At 41.3% G+C, this 10,803-nt stretch overlaps 1 long non-coding RNA gene across 2 annotated transcripts; it reads right to left on the bottom strand.

Annotated features, from left to right (window-relative positions):
- Positions 1-485: 485 nt before the first annotated feature.
- Positions 486-5,660, bottom strand: LOC119739655. Of its 2 annotated transcripts, none has more exons than XR_005272607.1 (4): positions 5,604-5,660; positions 4,547-4,653; positions 1,394-1,529; positions 486-543 (listed from the first exon to the last, which is right to left on the bottom strand). It is a non-coding gene; the product is annotated as an uncharacterized LOC119739655 (long non-coding RNA). The 2 variants fall into 2 exon arrangements; XR_005272608.1 differs by having other exon boundaries at positions 1,394-1,521.
- Between the last annotated feature and the right edge of the window lie 5,143 nt (positions 5,661-10,803).

Raw genomic sequence — 10,803 nt, 5'->3', positions numbered from 1 at the left:
AGTCGCTCAATGAGTCACTGAGTGATTCACTAACCGAGTCACTGACCGAGTCACCGACGAGTCACTGACCAAGTCACTGACTGAATCTGACTCAATCACTGAGTCGCTGATCGAGTCACTGAGTTGCTGACCGAGTCACTGACTGAGTCACTGACTGAGTCACAGAGTCCAGCTTAACTAGGCAAGCCTACTTTGTTTATGCCATGAGAGACTAGCCTCTCTCCAGAACTGTTGTTTTCTCCTGCATAACCACCTTGCCAAAGCTAAATAGAGAAATATTCCAAGGCAAATTTCCCAACGTGATGAACAATTAAATCACTCTTAAATTAATCAACAGTACCATTCCATTATTTCAAAATCCCTTTGCGAAGCAGGGTTTTTTGGAATGTACAAATTTAAACAATCTCAAGACTAGAATAGGGACCACCTCAGGAAACTGGTACCCTGTTGTCCTTGGCCCACTTCTTCATGACACGGATGATGTATTCCACCTGCGGGTTACCGGTGTTGCGCAAGATTTGGAGGATGTCTCGCAGTGTTTCTCTGTAGAGGAAAAAAAATGACAAAAATCTAGTGGCTTGAACTTCACTGGGTTTTGTGCACATGAAAATGAAAGCTATTAACAAGATGGACTTTGCGTCGAGGCGATGTCAATCAATATTAGGATTTGTCCTTCACCGATGTATAAACACTGTATACTCAGTGTGTTACCTCCCGAGTGAAAGTTGGGAAAATAATCACTTGGGTGGGATTCGAACCCACGACTCGACCATCGAGCTTACAGGGTTGGTTGGCTGGCTAGGCAACCAATTCTGTAAGCTTGATGGTCCAGTGGTTAAGACGTCTGCACTAACAAGCAGGAGGTCATGGGTTCGAGTCCCAACCGAGTGATTTTTTCCAAATTTCACTCGGGAGGTAACGCACTGAGTATACAGTGTTTATACGTCAGTGAAGGGCAAAACCTAATAGTGAAAATGAAAGCTGTTTTAGAATATGGGGACAAAGGAGTCCATAAAGATCAATGAAGTTGAACTAGAGGGCTAAGAAGTTGAGAAGTATTCATGAAGATTTGTAATAAAAAGCTGTATCCTCTCTGAGTGATCCCCGTTTGATATTTGCCAGGTCTGCATCGTGACTTTGGGCGTGATCCCTGGCTGCATGGCATATGCGGGTTGAGGGCTTCTGACTAGCGCCCCTTTGACAGAGACATTGACAATTAGGGAACCGCCAACATTGGGCTGGATAGCTCAGTTGGTAGAGCACCGGAGTGATATACTAATTGAGATGTAATTGGTCAGTGCGCACTGTTTGATTGATGTACTGTGGTCACCTGACCAAAGGTTGAGATCTGATTGGTCAGTGTGCACTGCTGATTGACAGAGATGACACCCACCTTGGTTCATGACCAGCTATGATCTGCTGGAATACGCCCACGCACGCCCCTCGCTTGCCTTCCCAGTATTCAGGATTGGGGTCCAATCTTTCCAGGACATCGAAATTAGCCTTGGCCGCGTTGTAGAACTGGCCATCTACCGATAGAAAAGATGAGATTTGAGGATCAAGAGACTGTGACAACAAGAAAAGTGTGTCTTCCAACACAAATGCCCCTCCACCATAACCGTCCCATAACTTGACACAGCTGCCACCCTCTTGATATGATAATACGAGCTATCTGGTTCTGTGGGACTATTCAGTTACATAACCATTGATTTGTTTAGTTAACACTGATCTTGCCCTGTGGCACCCCCCTCCCTCTGAATTAAAACTGGTTTCACAGGGTAGGTGTTGTGTAATGAAATGTGAAGTGAAAATTAAACAACAAGATCCTACAGAATGAAGTAGAAAGAGAAACAAGACCAGTAGTGACAGGCTTCTTGGGGTACCACTACCAAGCTATATGCCACGTTTAATGACAATACATCAAGTCTTACTTGAGTTGATATCGTGATGACAAGCATTTTTTTTCTTTTAGCCATATTGACCTTGACCTTTGACCTGTAACCCCCAAATTCAATAGGCTTCTTGGGGTTCCACTAGAAAGCTACCTGTCAAGTTTCACAACAATACATTAAGTTATCGTCATGACTAGCATTTCCTTTGTTTAACTTATCACGATAAGCATTTCTTTTGTTTAAGCCATATACACCTTGAACTTTGACCTATAGCCCTAAAATTCAAATGGCTTCTTGGATGTACCACTTGTAAGCTACCTGACAAGTTTCATGACAATACACCAAGTCTAAATTGAGTTATCGTGATGACAAGCGTTTCTTTTGTTTTAGCCATATTGATCTTGACCAATGTACCTGTAGCCCCGAAATTCAATAGGCTTCTTGGAGAATCCACTATCAAACTACCTGCCAAGTTTTATGACAATCCATCAAGTCTATCTTGAGTTATCGTGATGAAAGCATTTCTTTTGCTTTAGCCATATTGACCTTGACCTTTGACCTGTAACCCCCAAATTCAATAGGCTTCTTGGGGGTTCCACTAGCAAGCCATCTTTAAAGTTTCATGACAATACGTCAATGCTAATTTGAGTTATCGTGATGACAAGCACTTCTTTTGTTTATGTTATCATAATGCATTTCTTTTGTTTTAGCCATATTGACCTTGACCTTTGACCAGTAACCCCCAAATTCAATAGGCTTCTTGGGTGTGCCCCTAGCAAGCCACCTGTGCAGTTTTATGACAATCCATCAAGTCTTCTTTGAGTTATCGTGATGACAAGCATTTCTTTTGTTTTAGCCATATTGACCTTGACCTTTAACTGGTAACCCCAAAATTCAATAGGCTTCTTGGGGGTTCCATTAGCAAGCCATCTTTGAAGTTTCATGACAATACATCAATGCTAATTTGAGTTATCGTGATGACAAGCACTTCTTTTGTTTACGTTATCATAATGCATTTCTTTTGTTTTAGCCATATTGACCTTGACCTTTGACCAGTAACCCCCAAATTCAATAGACTTCTTTGGGAACCCACTAGTAAACTTCCTGCTAAGTTTCATGACAATCCATCAAGTTTATCTTGAGTTATCTTGATGAAAGCATTTTCCTTTGTTTTGGCCATATTGACCATGACCTTGTACATGTAGCCCTCAAATTCAATAGGCTTCTTGGGGAATCCACTATCAAACTAAATGCCAAGTTTCATGACGATCCATCAAGTCTATCTTGAGCTATCGTGATGAAAGCAAAAGTGTGACATACACACACCCAGACTTGTTTCACATACCTTGTGTGGACTTTCCTTTCTTTTCGTGTAGTTAAGGAACACCAGTGGAAAAACTCATTTTTCTCAAACTGTGAAAACTCTTACAACCCAATTTTTTTTCTATGATTCCCTTTAGTGTTTCTCTTCATTCTGCTACAGATAAACCTAACCCAAAAATGCCTCTAAACCTGTTTTCCAGAAATGGGGAAACACTGTGTGGACGTGGGCAAGTCCACACAACGTCGGTGCTACCTACATTATGTGGACGTGTTTTGTTCGGAAGTCCACACTGCGTATGTAAGACAAGCTCACACCCACACACACACACCCACACATTCTCAAATTTGTATCCTTGTGGAGACATTCCTTTGTTCTCGTGTAGTAAAGTGTTCAATTTTTAAAGTGAAGTTTCAAAATGCTCTTATTTTAACCAGAATTAGTTTCCTTGGCTGAAATTTGGACTTAATATCACTTTTCTAAAACTCTTTCATTTGCGACAGCTAGATCAACCCACCTTGGAAATTCCTAGTTTTTGAGTAAAACCCATATATCTATTTCGTGAAAACCTTGTGGAGACCTATTCATCTATAGAAATTGCCTTGTGGAGACCTTTACAATGTTTTGTTCCCTATTGTGTGTGTGTCTCCACAAGGATACAAATTTGTAGTCACCCCCCCCCCCCCCCCCCCCCCCCCCACACACACACACACACGGAAGGACATGACAGAAACAGTATGCCCTTCGGCTTCGCCGGGGCATAATTATATTTTGAGGTCAAGCAAAAAAAATCAGAAGCTTAGTTCGAACGAAAAGCCTGAATTTTTCAGTCATATCACCACGGTGTTGACAAAGTGCATCCTTCATTATTCAAGCTAATGACACAAAGTAGTAAATGTGCAACGAATCATTTTGCTTTCTTTTTGACAAGGATTCGTATTCTCGTTGATTTTACACGTGGAAACAATGTTGCAACCTGACGCCACTTTTGTCTTCACACATCATCTCAATAAAGATCAGTCATTGCAAAAATGTTTCACATGTAATATGGGACTGAGAAACATTTCCAATTTGGATCGGAAATACTTGGAAAGTTTTTTTGACTCTCCATAGACTTTGTACACAACAACTGAAGTAGCGTCTGGATACTGCATTCTTTTCTACACATGCGTTATATTTGAATTTATGTCTCACTCTACGATTTGCGTTTGGACGAAGTGACAAATATATTTCGTGAAATTGGCTGCAGGTTGAGATTGAGTGACTGGATACTAGTTTGGGGCTAATGCCAAAATCTTGACCAAACATACAAAATTAGGGGATGATGTTTTACCTTGTAGCCGTCGTTAGCAATGAGCTACATCAGGCTGAACGATTCGCCAGACGTCTCCAACTTAAGGTACAACTCCCAGGCTAGTCTGGCCTTACGATTCACGATGTCTGAACAATGAAAACAACACAAAGAAAGGTTATAAATACATAGGATACTGCTGTAAGAAAACACATTGGGGTCCACAAAAGATGTTCGGTTCAGTGGATGCTCGTTTTAACAATTTTCGGCCAACAATGCTCAGTGTAACTGTGTACAATATTTGGGAGCCAAGAGGGATGTTCAATGTAGCAAATTTCTGTCGTACAATCTGCTTGAAATGTGATAGAACAAATCCAACATGGCAAATGTACGACTAAGATGTGAAGTTTACACGTTTAAACGGAAAAACTTCTCAATCCGTTTACAAATTTCTCAAAACAAGAATTATAGAAAAGGGAGTTCTGTTCACGCGATCTTCCTTGGAGATAACCACACATAGCACAAATAATTAACGTTGTTTTCAAATCCTCCTTAATTTACAAAACCTTAGAAGCACCGTAGTACTTGATTACATTTGGGGAACACGTAGTTACATTTTTACTTTATCAACGACTGCCTGCTATTTACTATGTCAACCATTGTTGATTTATCATGTCAATCACACCGGTCTGCAGATCAGACATAATGGGTAAGCAAAAGCCACTGTCAATGGCTAAACGTTTAAAACGGTTCTTAAAATATTTGCTTAACGTTTACAAAATGAAACGCAAAGTCACATCCTTAATATACGATCAGGGCGATGATTGCATGCTGGTTATGTCATTGTTAGAGACCCTTCAGTCTACCTCACACATGGGCAACATGTGCATCTCCCTAATGCCACTCTGGATTTTCCAGCAGTACATGAAATGCATGCACGCGACGTGTCCTGACTTTAGTTGGACATTTGGTTGTGCAGTCACAATTGTGAGTGGTCAATACATTATGAGTTGAGGCTTAACAGGTGGATTCATTCCCATCATTAGCAACTTGGAAGTTGGAAGAGGAAACGTCATTCACAATTGACGGTAATACTCACAGCATCTTGCCAACCAGAGACACGTGTAGTCATTCTTGATCTTCTCACTCTGAATGAGCACAAAAATCTGGGAAACAAGAGAAACGAAACCCACTCCAATTAAATCATGGTAAAACCAATTAAGTGCCCCACCAAAACAGTGGTCTAGGAGGCACAGCAAGATCCCCATCCTATTCGCCCTGAACAAGGCTACAAGCCACTCCAGATATACAGGGCTACAAGTCAGCGCAAAGCAGCTAAATCAACCACACCATCTCTGCCCTCATAGGCACCCACTTATAAGCCATCAGTGTGGGGGTTTGGTCAGTATCAAATGAGGGGAATAATGCTCATTGTGATTTTTGGCAAGGTATGCACCCCTCTTAAGTCAGAAAATATGTGACAGCATTGCAGCGGTGGCAGCTTTTTGGGTGCTATCACTTGTTTACTTTTTTTTTAAATGGCAGCCAAAACATGCTTGTTACAACATACAATTGATCCGGTTCAAGCATATTGACGGCCATTTTGAAAACACAAATCAAAAGTGATAACACTGCCACCACTCACACTGCAAAGCTATCACACATTCTCCAACTCTAGATGTGCCTTTCAAAAAATCGCTATGAGCATTGCTCTTTTCAATCGTCTGGTACCGGTGGCCCATTTTTTGGACCAAAGCTGATAGCCTATTACTCCTGGGTGGGGAGAAGCAATGAGTGACAAAGTGCCTTGCCCAAGGGCACACGCACCATGACCCCAGGCTGGACTCGAACCCACAACCTGCAGCTTTACCCGCAGACCACGAATCCAACGCCCTTAACCACGAGGCCACAGCACTCCACACTCCTCTTGAATCAGGACAGATCATAGGTTGGAGGGAAATAAGCACCAGGCAAGGAATTCCAAAGAGATGCAGCACGTGGCAAAATAAGCTATTGGAATATCTTTTAGTTCTACATCTAGGTATACGGCAACAGTATATGGATGAGAACAGACAGAAAGTCAGGCTTCTCTCTCAAACAGGGACGACCATCGGTGGACATTGATACAAAATTCCACTTCTCTTAGAAATAACAGCACACCAGGTGCCGTGATTTCACAGGATGCTTGAGACTATTATTCCCTAACAGTCAGGTATTTCATAATAACTTGGTAGTTTTGGTTTTTGATGTTTGCAAATGAAAGGCACCATGACTAGTTCAGGCACCATGACTAGTCGCTGCGCCATGACTGGCCAACTATTGAGGGCGCAACAACGAAAATTGGGTCCGGGAGTCCAACCTACCTCCTCTGCTTCCTTGTAGTTGCCTGCTGTGGCTTTGGCCTGCGCATAGTTGTAGTTGAACCTATCGTCGTTGTAGAAGTAACTCTAGAAACGTAAACACACAAAAATGTCATCTTAGTTTTTCTGATAATATTCCCACCTGCACTACTTTTTTCCCCCGGAAAAGGGCCAATACAGCTAAACCATGACACAGAAACAACTATGAGCAAGTTGGGGCGAGACTAGTGGTCGATTCCTGACGTAATTTGATGCCTGAGCACTAATATCAACATGCAAACGCCTCTAGTCAGATGATGGTCAAAATTGTTCACCAAATAAAGAGAATGGTCAAGAATAATACTAAATACTTTTGGTCTTGAATAATAGAGGGTGATTGGCAATAAATAATTTCAGGTTTTTGGAGAAAAGTTCAAAAACGAATAGTGTCTTACATTAAATGCATTTGATAAAATGACCTGAGAGCAAATATGCAGTCCTATGCCCCCTGTCTGTCTGGCCTCAACTCCATTTCCAAAGCTGTTAATGAAATAAAATGAATCAATAAACATTACTGCAACTTTCCTAAAAAAATATAGCGGTGCTGTTGAAACCCCTCGGCCTGAGTTTGTTGATATAAGGTGCAAAATTACAAGTACATGTAGTAGAATAGTTAATACTGGTCAATGGAATGACCTAGACCTTGACCAATGACGTTGACCTTTGACCTTTTGACCCCAAAATCAATCCAAACTTGATTTTCCTGAAGGGCAACCCCTGAAGTTACAAACCCGAATCACATTTCTAACTCAAATTATAATCAAGAAACAATCTACCTTCAACTCACCACTGATATACTCAGCCCAAAATAAGAAAATCACTTTCTGACATACTTCTAGTTGGGTAAAGTAGAGATATATTTATTTATTAATTAAAAATTTGCTAACTTTAAATAACTTTTTTAGTGTTGACCTGGATTTATGCAAGTGCCGCTGCGTTAGGGAACACTCAGCTGAATTTTGGCCCAATTTCCGGACGCCACCGTTTTTAAGTTTTGTTCAGAATTGTATGGCAGTGAAATTGTTTACAGAATTTAAAAGGCAAACACTATTAAAAAAGTACCAGTAATAACTGAATGAATTCGAAGTTTATCAACAAAGAAGTTTGGCAACCGTGCATGAGGAAAGTTAGGAGAAACGTCGCAGTGCGCCACGTTAGGGAACACCACTATATGTGTGCATTGATACTGGGTTCTTAATTGGGGTAGGTGCGGTGAACTAAAAACAATAGGCCCTGGCCCTGCTGACTATATGACTATACAATCATGGAGCTATAAAAAGAGGTCTTACCCAACAATGTATGCAAAGCATTCAAAAATACTCCGGAAAGACTCCCATACCTCAGACGTCACTGACCAACAAAGACTAGGAAATGTCCTTTGACATGTTTTCTCAGTTTGCATGCCATGGTAGCAACTTTTCCCTGCTAAATCCAACATTTTTGGACATATTATCCCTTTAAATGGTGGCATAGGTCACTGTAGGGAAAAATTAGTGATGTCCAGATATATGGGAATCTTTCCAGTACGCCGAAAGGAAGTTGAATTTTGAGAAATAAATAGTCCAGACTTACCTGACGTACAGGCCTATATAGCCTACCGCTGCATTATCTGCTGCATAATCTTGATCGATAACCAAACAACAGGTGGCGCTCTTTACAATTAACGGTGTCAGGTACAATCTCGTTCAAGTGATGTTGAGCGATACGCGTTGCCATGGTGATATGTCATCACTGTGCTCTGCATCCTGTATGTGCTCCACAGTTGACATCCTTGGTAGAACCTTCAAACTCTGTCAACTTCAAGAAACAAAGCAAAACAAGTTATTTTAACATCTTAACCTTCTAATTCATAAGGTTAATTGTTTTCATCTGCCATTTTTGGAAAGGTCATTGTTTGAAGAATTTGGTGGACAATAACTACTGTGAAATTTGAGAATAATTTCCCCAAAAATTGACAAATTTACAAAAGATAAAAATGGGGAGGGGACAAAACCCATGTATATGCAAACTTTTTCACCAAATAAAGAGAATGGTCAAGAATAATTCTAAAACAATTTGGTGATGAGTAACAGAGGGTAATCATGGCAATGGCAAGATTACCAAATGCGAAGTTCACTAATTTTCCTCTGTATTGCCTAACAAGCCCCCAGATAGCAATTTCATGTCATCAAAGTCAATTTGAGCAGTGAGAACATACAAGCATTTTCTTAGAAAACACTTAGAATCTTTCAGTCCACTCTCATAGGGTTTGCACACAGAGTGTTGAGTGAACTTCGTATATAGGCCTATATGGAAATCTTTCCATGGCAATAACTAGACCTTGACCAATGACGTTGACCTTTGACATTTTTTCGATAGATGATTTTCAGTTCGCTCGGAGCGCGCCACGCACTTGTATGCATGCACATAACTATCATTTCACTTGTATCATACCCCCCGCAGCACGCTCCGAGCGAACCGAAATCATAATGCGTGCACGTTTCAAGTGTCAGGTTGGCTCAGTGCGGAAAGGCATATTCTAAGTGGACCATTTTGAGCGGCAAATTTGAAAGTCGATTTTCGCATTTTCGTTCATTTTCGGGCGTTGTTTTCGCTTCATATCGACGTCAGATTGAGATCGGACCTGTTTTAAACTGTGGAACACTGAGAATTTTGTACGTATCTACTCTGTTATAAGTTGTAACCTTGTTTCTAGTGAGAAATAATTTTTTGAAGCTGGAAATTACCGCTGGGAATGGCGATTTTTCCGAAGTTTTTATGTGGTGGCGCCCTTGCCTTTGGTATGCCTACAAGTTGTACCGTACCCCCCGCGGCACGCTCCGAGCGAACCGAAAATCATAATGACAGTGACAGGATGATGTTGTCCAGCTCGCACTATAAGCTTGGACCTTACTATCGCCAGACCATGTCCAAATGTTAAAAAAGGCGTTAAGTTGGGTCCAAGTTACTCGGACTAGTCCGAATGTTAAAAAGGTGATAAGTGTGGTCCAAGTTACTCGGACTAATTCATTGGTAAATTTAAATTTCCCTGCTAAATCCAATATTTTTGGACATTTTAAACCGGAATTGAGAGAAATGAAGGGAGAAATGAGGGTACAATTGCAGAATACCCCGCCACTCGACCTATCCACGGTCCACCTCGTAGCCGGCTACGAGGTCACGGTTGATTGACCTCAATAAACCTCCTCAGCGCTACTTGCATGTACTATACGTCATGGACTGGTCCACTGCACTCCCATCCGTATCCGCGTAGCCGGCAACAGGGTAGTTGGTTTGGACTTAAAAAAAATTCAGCAACTTATCCCATTCCTTTTGTGTTGCTTCGTTCTCAAATAATGGACCCCCACTCAGTATCCGCGTAGCTGGCAGGCCAGGGTACTTGAACTGTTTCTTTTCCACTAATTCCAGTGATTCCAACCTCGTCGTAGCCAGAGAATTTAATAGGGATGTATTTCCGAGTGGCGGGGTACTGCAATTACTCCTAAGACTAAGAGTAATGTCCAGACTAGCTCCTAAGAGTAATGTCCAGACTAGATATGGGAATCTTTCCAGTACGCCGAAAGGAAGTTGAAATTTTGAAAAGTAAATAGTCCAGACTTACCTGATGTACAGGCCTAGCCTACCGCCACATCCATTCATATCTGCCATGTCTGCAGTGTCAATGTCTGTAACGTTCAAAGATCTTTGGTTGATATCGCGCGGGATAACCAAACAACAGGTGGCGCTCTTCACAATTAACGGTGTCATATACAATCTCGTTTACGTAGTGTTGAGCTGTACGCACTGACAAGTACTAAATACAGGAAAGAAAGTTACAAAATAAAGTTAACCCCGGGGACGAAGTTGCGAAAAAGTTTCGATGTCCGAATTTTCCCATCATGCATTGAGAAATCCCAATTC

Source organism: Patiria miniata, unplaced genomic scaffold (genome assembly GCF_015706575.1).
Source record: "Patiria miniata isolate m_02_andy unplaced genomic scaffold, ASM1570657v1 HiC_scaffold_10, whole genome shotgun sequence".
Lineage (NCBI taxonomy): Eukaryota > Metazoa > Echinodermata > Asteroidea > Valvatida > Asterinidae > Patiria > Patiria miniata.
Note: the sequence above shows the minus strand (reverse complement) of the source record. Positions and strands in the feature narration are given on the sequence as shown.